The sequence below is a fragment of the Manis pentadactyla genome, chromosome 12 (genome assembly GCF_030020395.1).
Source record: "Manis pentadactyla isolate mManPen7 chromosome 12, mManPen7.hap1, whole genome shotgun sequence".
NCBI classification, from domain to species: domain Eukaryota; kingdom Metazoa; phylum Chordata; class Mammalia; order Pholidota; family Manidae; genus Manis; species Manis pentadactyla.
In genome coordinates, this window is record NC_080030.1 from 58,905,244 (window position 1) to 58,918,218 (window position 12,975).

Here is a 12,975-nt window from a genome sequence, read left to right on the forward strand (position 1 = left end):
AATATTTGTTTGAAAAATGTAATGACAGAGATGGAAAAATAATGGTGGAGTAGGAAGGCAAGACAGAAACCTCCTCTCACAGACACACCAAGGAAGCAACTACAATACATACAACTAAACCTGAGAATAACCAGAAGACTGTAGAAGAGACCACCTACACCTGGTGAAGAAGAGAAGACCACACAGAAAAGGGTAAATTGGCAGAGCTACAATTGAGCAGGACCCAAGCCCTTTCCCCATCCCAGCCCAAGGGTGGAAGGAAGAGGAATGGAGGGGGAGGGGATAAGCACTAAGGAACTCTGTGCAACAGGCCCTGGAGATCTGCTCTGGGAGCAAGAGTCCACATTGCATGGGCTTTGGTGATTAACAGAACTGGACACCAAGAGAGTTAGAGCACTCTAGTAAGCTGAGACTCCAGCTGCTCGTGGAGGACAGACATGCTCTTCCAGTCCCACTGAGACCCAAGGCAGAGGCAGCAGTTTGAAAGACTTTTCAGCAGTGAGAGAGGTATCAGAGGGGCAAGGGTTGGATGGAACTCTCCACAGTATAAAAGGCAAGTAGATGGTACCTCCCCAGTCCTCCCTTGGCCCAACAGTTTGGGCACTCTCAGGAGCCCCAGATGCTCAGTCCTCTTCAGTAGCAGCTCAGCCCCGAGGCCTTCCCTGCATACTAGCATGCCAGCCTACTCAGCCCAGCAGCATCAGGCTTTGCTGCCTGACAGGTACAGGTAGGCTTTTCCAGCTTTCTCAGCCCTGTCTCAGCCCAGTGTGGGAAGTGCCTGTAGGAGACAGCTCCAAAAACTCCTTCCTCCCTGCAGGCAGCCAAGACTGGTTTTGCATACCACACCACCGCCAGGGGGCACCTGCCACAGCATGCCCTGCCACCTGCACAACTCACCACCCTACCCTGTGCCAGAGCTGTGCAACCAACCTGTTAACCCTGCAGCCCTACCATCACTGCAGAGAAGACAGAGGGCAGGCAGCTCTACCCACAGCAATCCCAATAGAAGCCACTGCTCTGATCACAAAGGGATAGTTGAGGCAAACTGCCAGCTGCAGTGGACTGAGACCTCTGCTGGCAGACAGGCAGAAAGGCAGCCCCACCCACTGCCCACCAACAGCAACTGGGGCTTCACTGCAAAAGAGAACCAGGCACTGGAGAGGAAAGGGTCTTGAGCTTCTGGGCATCACAGGATGCCTTTTTCATAAAGCCATTACTCTCTAGATGAGGAAGCATAGCAGATACATCTAATAGAAAGGCAGATACACAGAAACCATGACAAAATGAAGAGGCAGAGGAATATGTTCCAAACAAAAGTATAAGATAAGACACTAGTAAAGGGCTAACTGAAAAGGAGATTACCACTCTTCTTGTTAAAGATTTCAAAGTAACAGTCATAATTATGATCACTGATCTGCAGAAAAGTATTGAAGATCTCAGGGAGGACTACAACAAAGAGATACAAGAGCTGAAAAAAGAGCCACTCAGAGCTGAAGATTACAATAACTGAAATGACATATACAATGGGGGATAGAATAATAGATTGCTGTAAGTAGAGACACCCAATGAGATGGAAATTAGAGAACAGGAACACAATGAAACTGAGAAACAAAGAGGAAAAAGAATTTCTAGGAATGAAAGAAAGATAAGAGAGCTGTGTGACCAATCCAAATGAAACAGTATTTGCATAATAGGGGTACCAGAAGAGAAGAGAGAGACAAAGGAATAGAAAGTCTCTTTGAGGAAATAATTGTTGTAAACTTCCCCAATCTGGGAAAAAAAGTAGACACTCAGGTCATGAAAGTACAGAGAGCCCCTAACAAAAGGAACCCCAGGAAGACAACACCAAGACATATAATAATTAAGATGACAAGGACAACACAAGACATGTAATAATTAAAATGACATAAAATAATTAAAATGATAAGGAGAGGGTATTGAAAACAGCCAGAGAGAGAATAAAGGTTACTTACAAGAGAAACCCCATCAGGTTATCAGCAGACTTCCCAGCAGACACTTTACAGACCAGAAGGGAGCGGCATGAAATATTTAATGTATTGAAACAGAAGCACCTTCAACAAAGAATCCTCTACTTAGCAAGATTATCATTCAAATTCAAAACAGAGATTAAGCAATTCCCAGGTAAACAAAGGCTCAAGGAATTTGTAACTACTAAACCAGCATTACAGGATATATTAAAGGAACTACTATAGATGGAAATGTTTCTAACACTAAATAGTTTTAACCAGGGCAAATAAATCCACAGTAAAAGTAGTAGACCAATTAATTACCAAGCAAATATGAAACTAAAACAAAAGAAACAAAATCAACTATACACAAAGTCAGCTAAAGGACACATAAAAAGTGCAGCATATGACATCTAATACATAAGTGTGGGGGAGGAAGAAGAAGAAGAAACAAGAATTTTAGACTGTGTTTGAAATAGAGCAACCATCAACTCAATACAGACTGTTATATAGTCAGGAAACTGTCCTTGAATCTTATGGTACTACAAAACCTAAAGCCTCTAAAAGATACACAAAAAACTAAAAAGGAGGAATTCAATCACAAAGCTAAAGAACACCATCAAATAACAAGAGAATAGCATAAGAGAGGAGCTATAAAAACAAACTGAAAACAATTAATAAAGAGGCAGTAAGTACATACTTATCAATAATTACCTTAAATGTAAATGGACTGAATGCACCAGTCAAAAGACATAGAGTAGCAGAATGGATAAAAAAAACAAGATCTATCTATATGCTGCCTAAAAGAGACTCACTTTAGACCCAGAGACATACAGAGCAAAGTGAAAGGATGGAAAAAGATATTTCATGCAAATAACAGGGAGGAAAAAGCAAGAGTAGCAGTACTTATGTCAGACAAAATAGATTTCAAAACAAAGAAATTAACAAGAGACAAAGAAGGATATTACATAATGGTAAAGAGGTCAGACTATTTTTAGAGGATATAACCATTATAAATATCTATTCACCTAACATAGGAGCACCTAAATATGTAAAACAAATATTAACAGGATTAAAGGGGGGAAATAGATTGCAACACCTTCATTTTAGAAGACTCTAACACACCACTCACATCAATAGACAGATCAACAAGACAGAATATAAATAAGGAAACAGAGGCACTGAACAATAAATTAGATCAGATGTCCATCAGTAGATGAATGGATAAAGAAGATGTGGTACATACTCACAATAGAATATTCAGCCATAAAAAGAAAAGAAATCCTGCCATTTGCAACAATATGGATGGAGCTAGGGGGTCTCATGCTCAGGGAAATAAGCAAAGTGGAGAAAGACAAATACCTTATGATTTCACTTATTTGTGAATATATAAACAAAACAAAACAAATGAACAAAATAACATTAGACAGTGAAAAGTGACTGGTGGTTACCATTAGGGAGTGGTTGGCATGGATGGGTGGGGGGGGTGGGGGGGATAAAGGGGCCCAAAAATTCTCCATCATAATATAAGTTGGTCACAGGGATACTAGTACAGTAAGGAGAATAGAGTCAATGATTCTGTAACATCTTCCTATGTTGACAGATAGTAACCATACTAGAGGGGGAAGGGATTTAATAATATGGGTAACTGTTGAACCACTGTGCTGTATATTTGAAACCAATAAAAGATTGTATACCAGTGATACTTAAAAAAAAGAAAGGAAAAATTCAATGATAAGAAAACAGTAAAACAGTGAGTAGTAGTCAATTATAGATTGACGAGCTACAAATTTTATCTTAAAAATATTAATCATACAGGAAAACAATTCCATTCACAATTGCATCAAAAAGAATAAAATACCTAGGAATAAACCTAACCAAGGAAGTGAAAGACCTATACCCTGAAAACTATAATACAGACATGAGAGAAATTTAAGAAGATACCAATAAATGGAAACACATCCCATGCTCATGGATAGGAAGAATTAATATTGTCAAAATGGCCATCCTGCCGAAAGCAGTCTACAGATTCAAAGCAATCCCTATCAAAATACCAACAGCCTTCTTCAATGAACTAGAGCAAATAGTTCTAAACTTCATACAGAACCACAAAAGACCCCAAATAGCCAAAGCAATCCTGAGAAGGAAGAATAAAGCAGGGGCAATTATACTCCCTGACTTCAAGTGCTACTTCAAAGCCACAGTAATCAAGACAATTTGGTACTGGCACAAGAACAGACCCATAGGCCAATGGAACAGACAAGAGAGCCCAGATATAAACGCAAGCATATATGGTCAATTAATATATGATAAAGGAGCCATGGTTATACAATGGGGAAATGACAGTCTCTTCAACAGCTGCTGTTGGCAAAACTGGACAACTACATGCAAGAGAATGAAACTGGATTATTGTTTAACCCCATACACAAAAGAAAACTCAAAATGGATCAAAGACCTGAATGTAAGTCATGAAACCATAAAACTCTTAGAAGAAAACACAGGCCTCTTGAATATAAACATGAACAAGTTTTTCCTGAACGCATATCCTCAGGCAAGGGAAACAAACCAAAAATGAACAAATGGGACTATATCAAACTAAAGCTTCTGTACAGCAAAGGATACCATCAGCAGAATAAAAAGGCATCCTACAGTATGGGGGAATATATTTGTAAATGACGTATATGACAACGGATTAACATCCAAAATATATAAAGAACACACATGCCTCAACACCCAAAGGCAAATAGTCCTATTAAAAAATGGGTTGAGGATATGAACAGACACTTCTCCAAAAAAATTCAGATGGCCAACAAAACACATGAAAAGATGCTCCACATTGCTAATTACCAGGGAAACACAAATTAAAACCACAATGAGATATCACCTTACACCAGTTAGGATGGCCAACATCAAAAAGACGAGGAACAACAAATGCTGGCGAGGATGTGAAGAAAGGGGAACCCTCCTACACTGCTGGTGGGAATGTAAACTAGTTCAACCATTGTGGAAAGAAATATAGAGTTTTCTCAAAAAAACTAAAAATAGAAATACCATTTGACCCAGGAATTCCACTCCTAGGAATTTACCCAAAGAAAACAACTTCTCAGATTCAAAAAGACATATGCACCCTATGTTTATTGCAGCACTATTTACAATAGCCAAGATCTGGAAGCAACCTAAGTGTCCATCAGTAGATGAATGGATAAAGATGTGGTACAAATACACAATGGAATGGAATACTGCCATAAGAATCCTACCATTTGCAACAACATGGATGGAGCTAGAGGGTATTATGCTCAGTGAAATAAGTTAGGGAGAAAAAGACAAATACCAAATGATTTCTCTCATTTGTGGAGTATAACAACAAAGCAAAACTGTAGGAACAAAACAGCAACAGACTTACAGACTCCAAGAAGGGACTGGCGGTTACCAAAGGGGAGGATGGGTGGGGAGGGAGGGAGAAGGGGACTGTGGGGTATCATGATTGGTGCACATGGTGTGTGTGGGGTCACGGGGAAGACAGTGTAGCACAGGGAAGACAAGTAGGGACTCTGTGCCACCTTACTTCACTGATGGACAGTAAGTGCAATGGGGTGTGGGGGGGACTTGATAATAAGGGTGAATGTAGTAACCACATTGTTTTTCTTGTGAAACCTTCATAAGAGTGTATATCAATAATACCTTAATAAAAAAAATTAATCATACATGTTTCAAACATAATGGCAATAGAATGAATAAATCTGCATACCACTACATATTGCCACATCCATATTTTTTTGAGATACTGTTAATTCTAAAATAATCAAAAATGTTTCCTTTACAAAAAATATGTTTTTATATGTAACCTCACTTCAAAAATTACCACAAAAAGAAATACTGCAAAAATATATTCCTCAAAACCAATTTTGCTTTCAGCAATTTTTGCTTTTAAATCAACAAATATTTATTGAGTACATGTTATTTACCAATTCAAATTTTCTGCTTTCTTCTGAACATTTTTGAAAGTAATATTTTATGAGTTTTGCATAACTGATTAAATGTTTGAGCAATACTATGGCTTTGGCATCTTGTCAGATTCAAAGATAAAATAATTTAATTTTCATATTGTTATTTCATTCATGCTTTCAGACAGCAAGAAGAAAAAAAACAGAATGACATGATGAGCAAAACAAAGATAGACTGCATACACCCTGCAGCTGTGTCTTAGACCTGCATTAAAGCTTTTCTTCCTTTAGTTTTAATTAGTAGGTTGTTCTCAGCAGTGAAAAATGTCCTTTAAAATGGCATATTTTTCAGCCTAAATGTCATTTCATAATCCATGCTCCCAGTGTTTTGAAACCTTTAGGTGAAATAGTATGATGACAGATATTTCATTAGAGAGTGAAGCATTTTGGTGCAAGTGCTTCCACTTTGATATGCTCCCAACAGTACCATTGTCTGCTTCTCATGAGGGGAGTTTTAGATCCAAGAAAACAATTGGGGAGTGGGGGTGTGTGTGTGAAAAGAGTGGCAGACACATTCCTTTACCTCCTTTCTCAAAGCTTAAAGCAGATGAAAATAGAAGGTAAAAGTCATGCTCCTTTAGAATCTACTGTTAATTGAGGAAAACAATGGCTTGAAATAAGTGAAATCAGTGATCTTTTCTTATGTCACCATCAACTACAATGTAGAATTCTACATAAAAGAGTCTGCTTTGGATCATATCTTTTAACCTTAGTTAGTGAAGTACCTTCTCTTTGCATTAGAAGAAAGAAAATTGCATGGGGACAGAGGTGGATTCATGGGAAATGAATGAGGCTTAAGCTACAGGACTCCTCACTTCGCTAGCCCTTTGCAGGGTCCTGGGGGAGGCATTAGCAATGTATTCAGTTAATCATATGCTTTGTAACAATCATAAAATTAAACTATTTTAACTGCAGTTGCTCAAGATTAAACTATTTCTTCCCATTCTGACATCCCCTTGCATTCTGAAATGCTCCTATAGATATCATTTACAAGTGCAGGCATTAGAACTTGATATCTCTGGGTGATTTTATTCAACCAGCTACACCATCCATAATGTTTTTTTCCTTACCTCAATGAAACGTTTTGAAAACCAACATTCCATTAGCTGAGGTTGAGTTGAAATGGCTGCAAAGGGAAATGAATCTAAAATATGTGAGGCAAGGACCTGTAGGCATTGTTGAGGAGCACTATACCTGTGAGGTGGAGTGACATCCTGTCCCTACTGGGTGACTGACTTCTTCAGGGACCCAAACTTATCTCTGTCCTCTGTCCTCCATTTAGTGGCACTGGAAACGTTTTTCCCAAAATGAGATTCAAGGTCTTCTCAAAAGGTAATTGTCTCTAATTGTTATGACACCACATTATTACAACACCTGTAAAGAAAATGAGAATTGCAGGGTGTACATTATTTTTTAGTTACAATTGTAGTTCATTATCCACATTAAATATAAAACAAACATATTTATATATATGCTATTTATTGTTTGTGATAGAGCATTTGCTTATAAAGCTGTAGTTCTGTGTTCACTGAATGAGGGTACAATTTACAAAATCTCTCAACAGCCAAAATGGTATACTGTGTATTTACAGCGGAATGAGAAATTATACTGACAGATGGATAATATAATATTTCAATTACATTTAAATCTAGCATAGAAAAATGTTAGGAATTGCCAGTATTTATACAAAAGTACTACAATTTAAAGTTATATAAACACTTCAAAAGTGTCTTATAAGTGTCTGTGTACAGTCACCACCGATTATTTACTTTGTGGAGTTCATGGAGAGAATTAAAACTCGGCCAATTTCCTTTGGTACAGGATTTTATTAAATTATTTCCACCAAGACATAAACATGCCAAGGATAATTTTGATATTAGCCTAAGAGAGCATAATTTAGATTAAATAATTCAGATGCAAATAAATTATAAAATAATCTTTCAGTGCTTTCAAGTTCAGCCTAACTTATTTGTACACCATAAATAATTACTCATGCAACATTTCCCAAAGAGTGTTTCTTAAAATGCTAATTTTAGAGTTGACAAAAAGTAGAATATGAAAACAGAGTTCTGTGATGAAGTACAAATGGGAAACCCTAAACAGCTTTCTTAGCAAGGGCTTCATCTGAGACTTGAATATAAAAATATATGCTTTGAGTCTCTGAGCAGTAGAAGAGAATGCAGTATTTCCCCCAACTGCATAGAAATGAACACCTCAGTGAACTAGGATTCCACAGTACACACTGGGAAATACTGCCAAAGGGAATGGCATTTTTACTAGTCGGTTTATCGAGTCCCCCACTGAGGTTGGGGAGAGTTCACCTCCTCCTGGCTGCCAGGTGCTCTACCAGCAAGGAGGAAGTGAGGAATCATACTGCTGAGGCCACCCTCCGAGAGAAGCAGACAGCGACTCCCACCTCACAGATGATGAACTGCGGCTTTATACACGATTATTCAGCTCGTCACGGGGAGGTCCATTCTGCTCACAAGAGTCTGGCTTTCAAACTCTTAATTACCCTATATTTGACTGCCTTTTGATGTGGTAAAATGTGTTACCATTATTATTTACTGTCCTGAAAGACTTCTGATAGTTTTTAGGGTGAATTTAAAGTGGGTTCTTCCACCTGGAGACTAAAGAATGGAGGTTTTAGCTATTCTGGCCTCTGATTGCTTTAATAGAGAACAGGTTTTTCTCAGATATTTAAAGAGGCTTTTCCCTCTTTTATTAACAATTAAAAACAATCCCATTTTCTTTCCTTCCCCTTCTCTAAGTTACATCAGTTTGGCCCTACATTTCAATCACTCTCAGTGACCAAGCCAAATGCCACCATACAGATGACAAAGAGTAGGGGAAGAGATTATTTGAAGGAAGAAAACTTCTCTATAGCAAGACTAGTAAGGAAAAAAAAAGCTACAGTGTGATACACACAAAAATAACTTCTAAGGAATTGAGAAAGTCCAAAGGGCAATAATTAATATTAACCAACATAGTGAGTACAAGCTGAAGTGTTTAAGAAATGTATCTGTAATTTTCTATAATTGGACTTAACCCTTTTCTTGGTCTCCATTGCCACTAGACACTGGGAAAATTCAGGTCACTTCTGTGCCAGTTTCAGTAATTTCATAGCAATGTGCTTTCTTTTTCCCTCTCCTTTCTTTTATAACAAATGCACAGGACCCTGTCTAAAAGCATTCAAAATCAACTTTAAGAAAAACTCCATGCTGGCCAAATCTGACACATCTCAGGTTGCATTCAGCATCCCAGGGGCTCCCCTTTTTGAGGTTTTGAAACTGAGACTCAAAGCCTCCCCAACAGTGTCTCTGTCTGTCTCTGTCTGTCTCTCTCTCTCACACATACACATACAAACCAAAAACCCAACAAAGGTGCATCCCAGACTCCAAGCTCTTTTTTGCTCCTGCACCTTGCGACTCTCATTAACCACATTTCCTCTATCCCTCTGCCCCCCATGAAAGTGCACCGATCTGTGCCTCCTTCCTTCCGGAGATTTCCATGTGTTGTCATAGATTAATGCATTGTGCTCTTTGTTTCAAGTACAACATTTGAATCCACAAGAAACAAGTTTATTTTGAGCCCTTCCATGTACCAAGTTCTATAGGAATTTATATAAGACATGATTCTTACCTTGGAAAGTCTTTATACTTGTGGAAAGTCTTTATAAATTGTACAGCAGCAAAAATTGCTTTTCTTTGTCTCCACTGAGTGCCAGCCATATTTTCCGAGGAATGAATAGTCTATTCTAATTTACGTCAGAATTCAATTCTATGCAGCCAGTTTCCTCCAGCCATGCTTGTCATTCCTCAGTCAGGGAAAGACAAGCTCATCCTCTCTCAAAACCCCCTTGCTGCCGGCTGACCCCCAGCATGGACTTCTACCACTCTCTTGTATTAATCTTTCTGGATTATTTGATCTCATGTAAAAGGTTTAGGGGTTGAAAGCTGTAGTCAGGATTTCGGTCAGTGTCGGGAGTGGTGTAGAGAAGAGGGGTAGCACTTGGCTAGTGGCAATGTCGGAGCCACGGTTATTGTATGCGTCGGAGTTATAGAGTAAAAATCCCTCCCTTCTTTGGGGGGTGGGGAGCACTTTCCCTCGCTTCACTGCCCTGCCTTAAGTGAGCCCCCATTACCCATCCACCCATCATCTTTTTACTTATTCTAGGTTATTTACCTTGTCCATTCCATTTAATAATTTTTTAAGATTTTTGCCACTCTCTTTAAGCCCCTTGTTCAATTCTGCCCCCAACTTACTCTCAGTGTATGACAAGGGAGACCATTAGGTATGAACTGTTTCAACTTCCTGCCCTCTTTACCTACAAGCTTGTCTATATCCCTCCCCATCTTTCCTCCTCTTCTCTAGTCTCAGAGGATGAGATACCTTCTCTCAAGGTCATCCCCTCTGTTAGGGGTTGAATAGTTTCCCCCCCAAAAAATATGTTGATGTCCTACTTTTGGTGCCTATTAATGTGATCCCACTGGGTACAAGGGCTTTTGCAGATGTAATCAAGTTAAGTGAGGTCATTAGATATATCCTAATGCAATACTACTGGTGTGCTTATAAGAAGAAGGAAATTTAGACACACACACACAAAGAATGTCATGTGGAGACACACATGGCCAAGGGTACTAAGGATTGATGGCCATCACCAGAAGCCTGAAAGAGGCAAGAGTCTACCCAGAGTCTGAAGGAGGATGGCCCTTCAGATGCCGTGATTTTGGACTTCCAGTCTCCAGACTGTGAGAGAATAAATTTCTGCTGTTTTAAGTCACCTACTTTGTGGTTCTTTGTTACAGCAGCCTCAGAAACTGATTCACCCTCCATCTCTTCTTTCGTTCCCATCACTTCCAGCTGCTCTGTGGTCCTCATTCAGTTACCCCCCCCTTCTCTCTTCTTCTTCATATAATCATTCACAAATCCCCTCAGCCTATAAACGTGTCAAGTATTGCCCATAGTAAAAAAAAGTCCTCCTTGAACCAGTGCCCTGCTTGGTTATCATTGGTCTTCACTTTCCCCTTCTTACCTGAACACCTAGCTTAGTTTCCATCTCCTGGTCACTATACCATTTATGGTAATTCAGTTTCTTCTGCTGGAACTACTTTAGTTAAGGTCACAAATAACCTCCTGATCACCAAATCCAATGGATAATTTTCAGTTATTTTATTTTGAATTGTCAATATTGATTGTTCTTTTTTCGGAACTCTCTGCTTTCTTGGTTGCCATTACATTTGACTTTCCTAGTTCTCTTCTCTCTCTAACATGCTTTCCCTGTTTCCTCTTTGGGTTTATCTTCCTCTGCCTGCCCTTTAAATAGTGAATTTCCTAGGATTCCAAAATCCTTGTCCACTGCTTTTATTCTACACAGTACTTTTTTTTTTTTTTTTTTAGATAATTATTTTTTATTGAAGGGTAGTTGACACACAGTATTACATTACATTAATTTCAGGTGTACAACACAGTGATTCAACATTTATATACATGATAATTCTAAGTACCAGCTATCACCATACCAAGTTGTTACAATATTTTGACTATATTCCTTATGCTATACATTACATCCCGGTTGCTTATTTATTTTACAATTGGAAGTGTGTACTTTTTCTTGGTTGTTGTTGTTAGGGCATCTCTCATATTTATTGATCAAATGGTTGTTAACAACAATAAAATTCTGTATAGGGGAGTCAATGCTCAATGCACAATCATTAATCCACCCCAAGCCTAATTTTCGTCAGTCTCCAATCTTCTGAAGCATAACGAACAAGTTCTTACATGGAGAACAAATTCTTACATAGTGAATAAGTTACATGGTGAACATTACAAGGGCAGTCATCACAGAAACTTTTGGTTTTGCTCATGCATTATGAACTATAAACAGTCAGTTCCAATATGAATACACATTTGATTTTTATACTTGATTTATATGTGGATACCACATTTCTCTCTTTATTATTTTTACACAGTACTTTTTAAAGGGTGATCTCTACTCTGGTGATTCTAAATAACACCAGTGTGCTAACAATGACTTCCAAGCCTTTACCTGTGGTCAAGTTTCCTCTCCTGAACTTTCCCTAGATACACATCTAACTGCCCACCAATGTCACACTTCTATCACAAACTCATTGAGTCCCAAACTGAATGATCAACCTTGTCCCCAATACTTCTCTATCTCTATCTCCTTGTGCCACTCTCATTCATAAAGCCACCCCAGCTAGAATTTGGAGTCTGAACATATCCGGTTCTTCCACCACCTTTACATATAATCACTCACAAATCCCACCAATTTTCCAAATCTGTCCCCTCCTCTCCATCCCCATTGCTCCTCGCTTAGTCAGACTCTCATCATCTCTGCTAACGGGTCATCCTGCCTTCTATGTTTTCTCCTTCAAGTCAATCCTCCATACAGCAGCCAGATTAATAATACATCTAAAAAAAAAATGGCATCACCACTTTTCACATAAAATAGAAGTTCCTTTCTCTCCCACCTCTCCAACCACATTTTCCACTTTTGCCTTTATGCATACAAATGGCCGTAGCTCTATACCCTGAGACGGCTAATTCCCCTATGATGTTTTCATGTGGTTCCACCTCCTTGGGACATTATCACCTGACTTGTAACATGATTAAATTTTGATTCACCTTTACGTGTGAGCACAGAATCACTTCTGAAAAGAATTTTCTGAACCTCCATACTGCCTTGGGTACCTCTTTTGTTACCATATTCCCCTGTACAGACCTCTATTATTGCTTCACTGTGTTGTTATAAATAAGAGTTTACCTGATTCCCTCACTAGACAGAGAGCTCCATAAGGATAAGAAATACATCTATTTCATCTTTGCTTCCCCTTACCTGGCACATTGCTGGAGAATTAATAGGTAAGTAAATGGAATGTTGGGAATCTCTTGTTCTGTAGCAGGCTGATGAGTAAGCTCTCCTTAGGGGGAGAAAGGCTTTTTGGTAACTTTCAAATAACATTGCACAACCTAATTTTTGA